Source organism: Schistocerca americana, chromosome 8, assembly GCF_021461395.2.
Source record: "Schistocerca americana isolate TAMUIC-IGC-003095 chromosome 8, iqSchAmer2.1, whole genome shotgun sequence".
NCBI classification, from domain to species: domain Eukaryota; kingdom Metazoa; phylum Arthropoda; class Insecta; order Orthoptera; family Acrididae; genus Schistocerca; species Schistocerca americana.
This window is the reverse complement of record NC_060126.1, coordinates 483986854-483998243: the sequence shown is the minus strand read 5'-3', so window position 1 is coordinate 483998243 and position 11390 is coordinate 483986854.

Below are 11390 nucleotides of genomic sequence, written 5' to 3'. Positions count from 1 at the left end.
CACAATCAACGTGTGTGGGCTGACGAGAATCCTCACGCAATTGTGCAATCACGTCATCAACACAGATTTTCTGTAACGTTTGGGCAGGCATTGTTGGTGATGTCTTGATTGGGCCCCATGTTCCTTCACCTACGCTCAATGGAGCACGTTATCATGATTTCATACGGGATGCTCTACCTGTGCTGCTAGAACATGTGTCTTTACAAGTACGACACAACATGTGGTTCATGCACGATGGAGTTCCTGCACATTTCAGTCGAAGTGTTCGTACGCTTCTCAACAACAGATTCGGTGACCGATGGATTGGTAGAAGCGGACCGATTCCATGGCCTCCACACTCTCCTGACCTCAACCCTCTTGACTTTCATTTATGGGGGCATTTGAAAGCTCTTGTCTACGCAACCCCGGTACCAAATGTAGAGACTCTTCGTGCTCGTATTGTGGACGGCTGTGACACAATACGCCATTCTCCAGGGCTGCATCAGCGCATCAGGGATTCCATGCGACGGAGGGTGGATGCATGTATCCTCGCTAACGGAGGACATTTTGAACATTTTCTGTAACAAAGTGTTTGAAGTCACGCTGGTACGTTCTGTTGCTGTGTGTTTCCATTCCATGATTAATGTGATTTGAAGAGAAGTAATAAAATGAGCTCTAACATGGAAGGTAAGTGTTTCCGGACGTATGTCCACATAACATATTTTCTTTCTTTGTGTGTGAGGAATGTTTCCTGAAAGTTTGTCTGTACCTTTTTGTAACACCCTGTATAAAACAAAGAGCATGTAGGTTCCATATGAGACTGTGTGACATGAATTACATATAAACTGTGTTTTAAAGTGTAGTAGTGTGACAGATCGTTCTTGATTATATGTAAAAGTAACACGTTCCACTGCTCAGTCTCCTCCCAGGTAGAGTCAGAAACACCACAGTAAATTTAGAAGTGGAATTTATGCCGCAAATGACAACAGATTTAAGAAATTAACATGAAAGGAATCCAACAGAGACCTTTCACCACAGCACAGATGAGAGGGCTTGTGAGCCCAGTTGTGTCAAGACGAACTGTTTCGGACCGGTTATTAGCTGTGCAACAACGGGCACGCACACCTCTAGCTCGTCTTCCACTCACGCCACAGCATCGACCTGCAAGGCCAGACTGGTTCCGTCAGAGGATCACTTGTAAGATGGAACGGAGCACAGTGGTTTTTCAGCGATGAAAGCAGATTCTGCCTGCACCCAAATGATGGCCGTTTGCATGTACGCCGTAGACTTGGTGAGTGCTGTCTCGCTGAGTGCGTCTAAGACAAACCGGCCTCGCCCAGGCCATTTTTTGGTATGGAGTGTGATAAGCTAGAACCCTCGTTCGCCTTTGGAGTTTCCGGAGGGCACGCCATCCAGCGCTCGGTAAGTGCAGAATGTAGCTAGACCCATTCTTGCAAAATGAAGGTGATGTGTGGATCCAACAGGATAATGCTCGCCCACACACTGCCCTTGAAACTCAACGTGCTCTGCAAGACGTGCAACAGTTTCCAAGGCCAGCACCATCTCCGAACTTGTCTCCAAGCGAGTGCGTGTGGGATATGATGGGATGAGAAGTGACTTGTGTGACACTTCAGCCAACAGCTGTTACAGAATTGCGTGAACAGGTTCAGCAGAAGTAGCATAACATATACCAGAACAGTATTCGCCATCTGTACTATCAAGTGGATGTAAGAGTCACTGCCTGCGTTGTCACCCATATGACTGTTTCAGAATGGTTGGGTACCTGATACACAGAACCGCTTGTGCTATTGAACTACACTCCTGGAAATTGAAATAAGAACACCGTGAATTCATTGTCCCAGGAAGGGGAAACTTTATTGACACATTCCTGGGGTCAGATACATCACATGATCACACTGACAGAACCACAGGCACATAGACACAGGCAACAGAGCATGCACAATGTCGGCACTAGTACAGAGTATATCCACCTTTCGCAGCAATGCAGGCTGCTATTCTCCCATGGAGACGATCGTAGAGATGCTGGATGTAGTCCTGTGGAACGGCTTGCCATGCCATTTCCACCTGGCGCCTCAGTTGGACCAGCGTTCGTGCTGGACGTGCAGACCGCGTGAGACGACACTTCATCCAGTCCCAAACATGCTCAATGGGGGACAGATCCGGAGATCTTGCTGGCCAGCGTAGTTGACTTACACCTTCTAGAGCACGTTGGGTGGCACGGGATACATGCGGACGTGCATTGTCCTGTTGGAACAGCAAGTTCCCTTGCCGGTCTAGGAATGGTAGAACGATGGGTTCGATGACGGTTTGGATGTACCGTGCACTATTCAGTGTCCCCTCGACGATCACCAGTGGTGTACGGCCAGTGTAGGAGATCGCTCCCCACACCATGATGCCGGATGTTGGCCGTGTGTGCCTCGGTCGTATGCAGTCCTGATTGTGGCGCTCACCTGCACGGCGCCAAACACGCATACGACCATCATTGGCACCAAGGCAGAAGCGACTCTCATCGCTGAAGACGACACGTCTCCATTCGTCCCTCCATTCACGCCTGTCGCGACACCACTGGAGGCGGGCTGCACGATGTTGGGGCGTGAGCGGAAGACGGCCTAACGGTGTGCGAATGGTCCTCGCCGATACCCCAGGAGCAACAGTGTCCCTAATTTGCTGGGAAGTGGCGGTGTGGTCCCCTACGGCACTGCGTAGGATCCTACGGTCTTGGCGTGCATCCGTGCGTCGCTGCCGTCCGGTCCCAGGTCGACGGGCACGTGCACCTTCCGCCGACCACTGGCGACAACATCGATGTACTGTGGAGACCTCACGCCCCACGTGTTGAGCAATTCGGCGGTACGTCCACCCGGCCTCCCGCATGCCCACTATACGGCCTCGCTCAAAGTCCGTCAACTGCACATACGGTTCACGTCCACGCTGTCGCGGCATGCTACCAGTGTTAAAGACTGCGATGGAGCTCCGTATGCCACGGCAAACTGGCTGACACTGACGGCGGCGGTGCACAAATGCTGCGCAGCTAGCGCCATTCGACGGCCAACACCGCGGTTCCTGGTGTGTCCGCTGTGCCGTGCGTGTGATCATTGCTTGTACAGCCCTCTCGCAGTGTCCGGAGCAAGTATGGTGGGTCTGACACACCGGTGTCAATGTGTTCTTTTTTCCATTTCCAGGAGTGTACAAATGTAATAATTTGATGTACTCCATATGGATTGTTACAACAATAAAGTTTGAGTGAATTGGAAACCTGTAAAAGTGTGTACTAATTAAGTGCGTACGTGGCGCGAGCTAACGATCGGAAAGGGTTCAACAACAAGGACTGAAAATATGCCAAATAATCTGGCACTCTTGTCTAAGTCAACGGAATGGGAGATGATTCTAGGGACATAACTGAGATCCCCTGCTATACCCGCAGGACAGGACAGATAGTTTAATTTGTGGAAAGGGGCCGAAATGAGTCGCTGTCAGTTGCACTTGAACATACCACTTTATTCATTTGACAAACATTACAAGAGTAAGGAAAACATCAAAAACAGAGCAAGCCAAACATTAATTTTAGAACTTAATTCCCGGGAAAATGCGCCATTAGATCTCACACCTCAAGGGCACAACAACTTTAATTTAAAACCGACTGAAGGCCAATCACTTAAGACTCAAAACAAGAATTTTAATTTTAATAGACAGAAGGCCTCATCTTTAAACATTTCTCTAAATTCGGCTGAAGTTACGGCATCGCCTGTGAGAGTACTGGTAAATCCAGATGCGTCGGGAAGCCTGGTTTCATTGAGTTTTGCCATACTATCAACATACTTGTATGGGAAATCTCCTTACCTAGTCGCAAGTTGGAACTTTTCCTCATCAGGAAATGCAGATCGAGTGATATGGATATCATTCCGAGGTAAGGGTACCACGAGTCCCATAGTGCTCAGAGCCATTTGAACCATTTTTTTTTTCAATGAGTTTCTGGAGTGAAGTGTGCATAAAGCGTAAAGAGTCATGGAAGCGGAGCGTAATTTTTGGCGTCATTCGTTTTGAGAAAGGACTGTACTTCTCAACACTTTCAGGGAGAACACTGACCTGATCATTCTTCATACCAAAATTAGCCAAGTTCTCAACGAGAAAATGAGCGTCATACCCACCGAAATTTTGAAAGAAGACAGGTATGTGCCGTGGTAACTTCAAATTGCCTGCATTATGAGCTGCACCGCAGAACTTTCCCGTAAGATGGTAATGATCTCTACCGGAAGTTTCTGCTTTTCTGTCTAACGGTGTCCCACAAATATGACAATTAACGGCCTTTTCATACAATTCATCATCTACCTATGATTTGGTCATGGGAATGTTGGTCCTGTAGTGCTTATCAACTTCCCATGAAAGTCCTTCAAGCTCAGTGAGGAGCCCAAACCGCAGGATCGTTCCAGACGTAAGACAAATACCGGTTAATTTTAGAATCATATCCACATACAACTTGGATCGCTGCTGCATAAGGTACGTGTTTTCGAGTGAAGATTGTATGTCAGGCTAATGGATTCCCTTCACAACGAGTAATAGGGGCCAGCAGACATTCAAAGTCAACGTACACTACAAAAGGACATCGCTGCTGGTGGTGAGCATTTTGAAATTTAATGAAGTTATTTTCCTCACTGGGCATAATGACACATACCGGGTCCTTGGAAGCACAATCTAATAACTCTTCTGATGAAAAATAATTCAGACACATTAAGCAAATATGTTGCTTATGGTCATGTTTATTTAGTTGGGAGGAAAGGAGTCAGGACATCTCTTTGATCCAAACATAGTGATCACTATCACCTTCAGAGAAGAGCAGCATGTTTACATGCAGCTCTAGCACACCTGCAGATTTTGAGAAGTGGAGGGGGCTGACGACAGTGTGCCTGTGTTGCTCATCTGACTTGTTATTATTCTTCTCCAGGCCATAAACATGAACCGATATACCAGTATTCGGCACCTCAAGTTTAGGTGTGTCCTGGATCTTTACGGGGAACTCTACACCATCAAAGTTATAATATGTCTTAATATCATGGACTCTGTAACTGTTCGGACGCTGCGTATTTGTCTTGTAATTTCTCTCACATGCCAGGATTGACCATGCAAAGCAATCTTGATCCTTTCTATTTTCGACGTTAATGCATGCCTTCTTGTTAGCTTTATCCACAGGGGGGTTAATATAACTGGACCCTCCATTTACCGGATCATAGACATATATATGGATGTCAAGGTGTGGTATACGGCTGAGCGCTTTAGCGGACCCACGTACTTCCATCTCGGAAAATCGGGCCATAATAGATCTCAAGGTGGATTCATGATACCACTCAGCAATGGATGTGCTTCGAGAAATAACACCATTCACCCCATATACAGTGCAGAGTTGTAGTCTCTGCATCACCTGGATGCGTAGGTGGGTGATTCAACTCGCAGCATAGTACTGTAATGCAATTAATGGCGTTAAATCTCGGATCGTCTAGGACTTTGAGGAGCTCGGTCTCCAAGACAGGGAGGCACACCTCTAAAAACCTCCCAGAGTCTCAATCCTTGTGAATGAGATGCCCCCCTCAAAAGCGCTAGCTACTGCTGAGTATTCTAGAAGGGTCATTATACCATTATTCACCGAGCGGGGTGGCGCAGTGGTTAGACACTGGACTCGCATTCGGGAGGACGACGGTTCAATCCCGCGTCCGGCCATCCTGATTTAGGTTTTCCGTGATTTCCCTAAATCACTCCAGGCAAATGCCGGGATGGTTCCTCTGAAAGGGCACGGCCGACTTCCTTCCCAGTCCTTCCCTAATCCGATGAGACCGATGACCACGCTGTCTGGTCTCCTTCCCCAAACCAACCAACCAACCATTATTCTGATGTCTCTCACTATCGATAGGATGGGGGAGAGCACTACTGCTAGCCATAGGGTAACCAATATTACTAGTTCTACTACTACTAGACCTAGGAGTCCAGCAGACCGATACAGGGCTGGTGAGGGTGCGTCAGCTGTAGGGAGGGTGCGCCTTGGTACACACACCTTTCGTTAACGGTGGGGGCGACATGTCTGAGGAGGCGGTGATGGTCGGTGGGAACAACCGGGCTTCAGCGATGGTCCCCGGGGTCTGATGTCCCCATTACCGGACAGTGAGGTGGGAGACAGATGTCCCTGTTCGTCTTCTGCTTCCGGCTGAGTTGCTCATGGGCGCCAGAGGGTTTTCTGCGGTGCGGGGGCATTCGCTGCTGCCGCCTCTTGTGCAGCTGTGTTCGACACGCAGCGACGGCGCAGCGTGTCTCTGTGGTGTGTGGGTAATTCCTACCCCCGCAACCACCGCTCCAGATACACGATGTACTTCGTGTGATATACCCGTAACATAAATAAGAAAAAATAAGTTTAATGATCTAGATTTAAAACAATAAATAATAAGACTAAATAATGGTAATTATTTGCTGTAATGATAAAGTTCAAAAATATTCACCTTCTCCACTCTGGCTCCACTACTTGAGTAACTCACTGGCACATTCAGTGAGGTCTCCCATCCACTCAGGTATATCTGCCGCCTCATCTACAGGGTGTTACAAAAAGGTACGGCCAAACTTACAAGAAACATTCCTCACACATAAAGAAAGAAAATATGTTATGTGGACATGTGTCCGGAAACGCTTACTTTCCATGTTAGAGCTCATTTCATTACTTACATTACTTACATTAGTCATGGAATGGAAACACACAGCAACAGAACGTGCCAGCGTGACTTCAAACACTTTGTTACAGGAAATGTTCAAAATGTCCTCCGTTAGCGAGGATACATGCATCCACCCTCCGTCGCATGGAATCCCTGATGCGCTGATGCAGCCCTGGAGAATGGTGTATTGTATCACAGCCGTCCACAATACGAGCACGAAGAGTCTCTACATTTGGTACCGAGGTTGCGTAGACAAGAGCTTTCAAATGCCCCCATAAATGAAAGTCAAGAGGGTTGAGGTCAGGAGTGCGTGGAAGCCATGGAATTGGTCCGCCTCTACCAATCCATCGGTCACCGAATCTGTTGTTGAGAAGCGTACGAACACTTCGACTGAAATGTGCAGGAGCTCCATCGTGCATAAACCACATGTTGTGTCGTACTTGTAAAGGCACATGTTCTAGCAGCACAGGTAGAGTATCCCGTATGAATTCATGATAACGTGCTCCATTGAGCGTAGGTGGAAGAACATGGGGCCCAATCAAGACATCACCAACAATGCCTGCCCAAACGTTCACAGAAAATCTGTATTGATGACGTGATTGCACAATTGCGTGCGGATTCTCGTTAGCCCACACATGTTGATTGTGAAAATTTACAGTTTGATCATGTTGGAATGACTAAACTAAAATGAGCTATAACATGGAAATTAAGCGTTTCCTGACACATGTCTACATAACATCTTTTCTTTATTTGTGTGTGAGGAATGTTTCCTGAAAGTTTGGCCGTACCTTTTTGTAACACCCTGTATAAGGGCCATAAGCTTGCACCTTTCGGATTCTTCTTGTTCATCCGCAGCGGCCGCCATCTCTTGAACCCAATGAAGGATTTCATCCCCGCCTTGCACGGCACCCTCAGCATCCCCTTCTCTATTCAGAGAATCATCTAGAAAGAAAAGAAAAGAATATGTCTCAGACAGCTCAATCTAGGCACTTGGAACACCAATATATACTACACAAAATTATTTTATCTAAGAACTGCATTTTACAAATGTACTTACATTTGCGCTGTGCTCCAGCCCTCTCCACCTCTAGCTGATGGGTTAGCTCAGCCAACATGCGAGGGGTGAATTCTAGAAAGACGGAAAAGACTTAGTATAATATGCAGTGTGGAAAAAAATCTCTGTCGCACGTACATACACATACATACACACAATCTGTTGAAGGGTGCAGCAGTCTGTGGATTGTGGTCCAAACAGATATAACACATAACACACACATAGAATCTGTTAACGGGCGCAGCACTCTATGGAATGTGGCCCAAACAGATATAACACAGCAAACTATAGAATCTGTTAAAGGGCGCAGCAGTCTGTGTTGAGTGCGGTCCAAAACAGATGTAAGACACACACAATCCGTTAAAGGATGCAGCAGTCTGTGTAGAGTGCGATCCAAAACAGATATAACAGACACACAATCCGTTAAAGGATGCAGCAGTCTGTGGACTGTGGCTGAAACAGATATTTGAACACCGAAAAAGTACTTACCGGGTAACTGATCTTCATCTCCACGGCGGTGCTTGTCGCTGCTGCTGTTGTCGCTGCTGGTACGCTTCGGAGATGAGGACGAAAGTACAACTGACCTCTGGGCGAAATACAGAAGCAGGCTGAGGGCGATTTCGGTTCTGGTTTGGCTTATATAGCTTCTATGACGTCGAATCATGTGACTATCGCAGTAGCCAATAGGAGTACAGCATTCTAGGGGTGGGGGGTGCTACATCATGAATGAATGACGACTGTGCTTCCACTCGTAACGTCGAACTTCTCATTTGATCATTGTATCTCGAAGCGATACATTCAGCTATCGAATATCATTAAATTTGGATTGGAATTAGGTACTTAGGTAATTCATACGTTAGATGTGCTCCATTACAATCGTTAGCATATTTCTAGAAGACGATCTGTGGCATCAGTATGAGCGTGCGGGGCCGGCCGGAGTGGCCGAGCGGTTCTGGGCGCTTCAGTCTGGAGCCGCGCGGCCGCTGCGGTCGCAGGTTCGAATCCTGCCTCGGGCATGGATGTGTGTGATGTCCGTAGGTTAGTTAGGTTTGAGTAGTTCTAAGTTCTAGGGGACTGATGACCTCAGAAGTTAAGTCCCATAGTGCTCAGAGCCATTTGCACCATTTTTGAGCGTGCAGGCTAGAGGCTATGACGTCAGCATTCACGTGCTCACGGGATATACACGTGGTGCATGCCCCGTATGAAACGCATGAGAGAGAAATCTTTGCAGCATCTCTCTGTCAGTGCTTGACTACAGGTGGGGCGAGGGGTGACGCGTGTTTCACGTACTGTGAGCGACAACCTTGGATTACGTAATGGGAGCGTGCTCTGGCTGTGTCCTAGACCAAGTGGCGAAAACACTGTTTTCCTCCATATTGGGTAACGGTACTCGCGTCATCAGCTGATGTCACGGTAGCGCCCTCTCGTGGTGCTGCTGTGTACTAGGTCAGTTTGAGTCCGGACCTTGTGGTGCACACACTGTTTCCTGCCATCTTGGATTACGTCACAGATGAGAGCCCCCTCCAGTGGTGGTACTGTGTACTAAGTCAGTTGGAGTCCAGACCTCATGGTGAACACACTAGGTGGCCGTACTACATGAAATTGTTTAAATAAAGACTTATGTCCAGCACTGGTCGAGTCCTTTTCCCACGAAACCTTACGAGGAGGTGGCGGTCGGGTGACTGAGGTTAGCGGAGGTAACCTCTCTTTCCCGCCATTTTCTTAGCTTAGTAGAGATACGCGAATTGACCTTTCTTTACTGCCAAAATTCAAACTTGGCGCCAGTTCCTAGGAAGAAGTGGCGGTTGGATGACTTAGGTTAGTGGAAGTAGCCCAATTGACCTATCTTCCCACGATTTTCTTAGGTGTGGTGCATTATGTTGTTGGAATTTGAACTTCCTGCCATTTTTCTGGGAGAGGGGAGGAGAGGGATGTGTGGTACTTTCCAGCCAAAACCCGCTATCTTGGATAATGGTACTTGCATCATCAGCTGACGTCATGGCCGCCATCTTGGATGACGTCATGGCCGCCATATTGGATACATCTGGCAACAATGCAGTGTGTGCCAAAACCGGCCTTGCCCCAATACTAGCATCGACCTTGTCTTAGGGAATTACAGGCGCTCGGAAAATTTCAAAGTCTATTTTCTCGAGAATTTTTGAGACCAGGATTGATCTGCTTTTAGTGGTTGATATCTGACCTGGAATTAGCGTTCCATAAATGTAAAATAAATTACAAAAATTCGCTTGCCATTTGGTCTCTTCTTATATACTACATCCATGTATTGACTCCATTTTAACTTGTTGCCCAGGAGGACCCCAAGGAATTTTAGGCACTCTGCTTCATTCAGAGTATGACCATTAATGTTACTGCATTAACGTCACCATCATGTTTTACATGGAAGTAAAACAATCTATTTAGAAATATGGTAGGACTCGCGCTCTAAGGTCCTGTACAAATTTAATTAGATATTCAGACAATAATAACAATTTCATGTGGCTCTACAGCCTGGTGGAAGTCTTTCTCTCGAACGCTCCTTCGAGGCTTTTGTCTCCCTAACCTACACCATTTGTCTAAGAGATGGAAGGGGGCCTAGGGGTTAACGCGAAAACGAATCTATATGTTGTTTCTGGCGATTTCTAATATCATTTAGAGGTGGAGGCTGGGTTAACACGAAGCTGAAAAATCCGCGGTCCGACCGAGACTCGATCCCGCAACCGCTTGCTTCCCAGGCACGCACTTCAGCGTTACATAACCAGGCCCGACATTTAGGTAGATATTTCATCTACAGGTTTTGACGAGTGAGTTTGCGAGTATCAGAATATGTATCTTTTGATTGCATTGACTATATACGCCACCAAGGGAACGTAGACCTCAGTACTTAGCACAAATTTCAACTTGATAGCTCCATGTGTTCCTGAGAAAAAGAGGTCTTAATAGACGGACAGACAGACTGGCTGACAACAAATGGCAAAAAACGTACCAAATTTTTAATTTGTTCATTTACTTGAACTGTGCAACCTCCCTTCTTGCTAAATTTAATGATTGTAGGTCAACGGGAAGTTTTTGATGAGTGAGTTGGGGAGTATCAAAATATGTGATATAAATATCCCTACATCTGCAGTGCTTTGGTTTAGAATCTTAAAATTTTACACCGCCGAGGGACTGCAGACACCCTGTACGTCCAGAATTGCTACAGAGCGGCTCTACGAACACTCTTCTGAGTTCAGACACTTCCACTGGCCAACAAACTCTCCAGACATGAAGATTATTGAGCATATCTGGGATGCCTTGCAAATTGCTGTTCCGAAGAAATCTCCATCCCTTGTACTCTTACCGATTTATGGGCAGCCCTGCAGGATTCATGGTGTCAATTCCCTCCAGCACTACTTCAGACATAAGTCGAGTCCATGCCACGTCGTGTTCCAGAACTTCTGCGTGCTCACGGGGGCCCTACACGAAATTATCATTTTCTTTGGTTCTTCAGTGTACTGGACATAAATTTTGGCTTGATACATCTACCCGTCTCTATGAAAAAGGATTCTTAACAGTCAAACAGACAGACAGGCAATGGACAACAAAGAGATCTATAAGGTTTGCGGTTTTGCTGACCGAGGTACGGAACCATAAAAATTCTAACAAGTATTGCT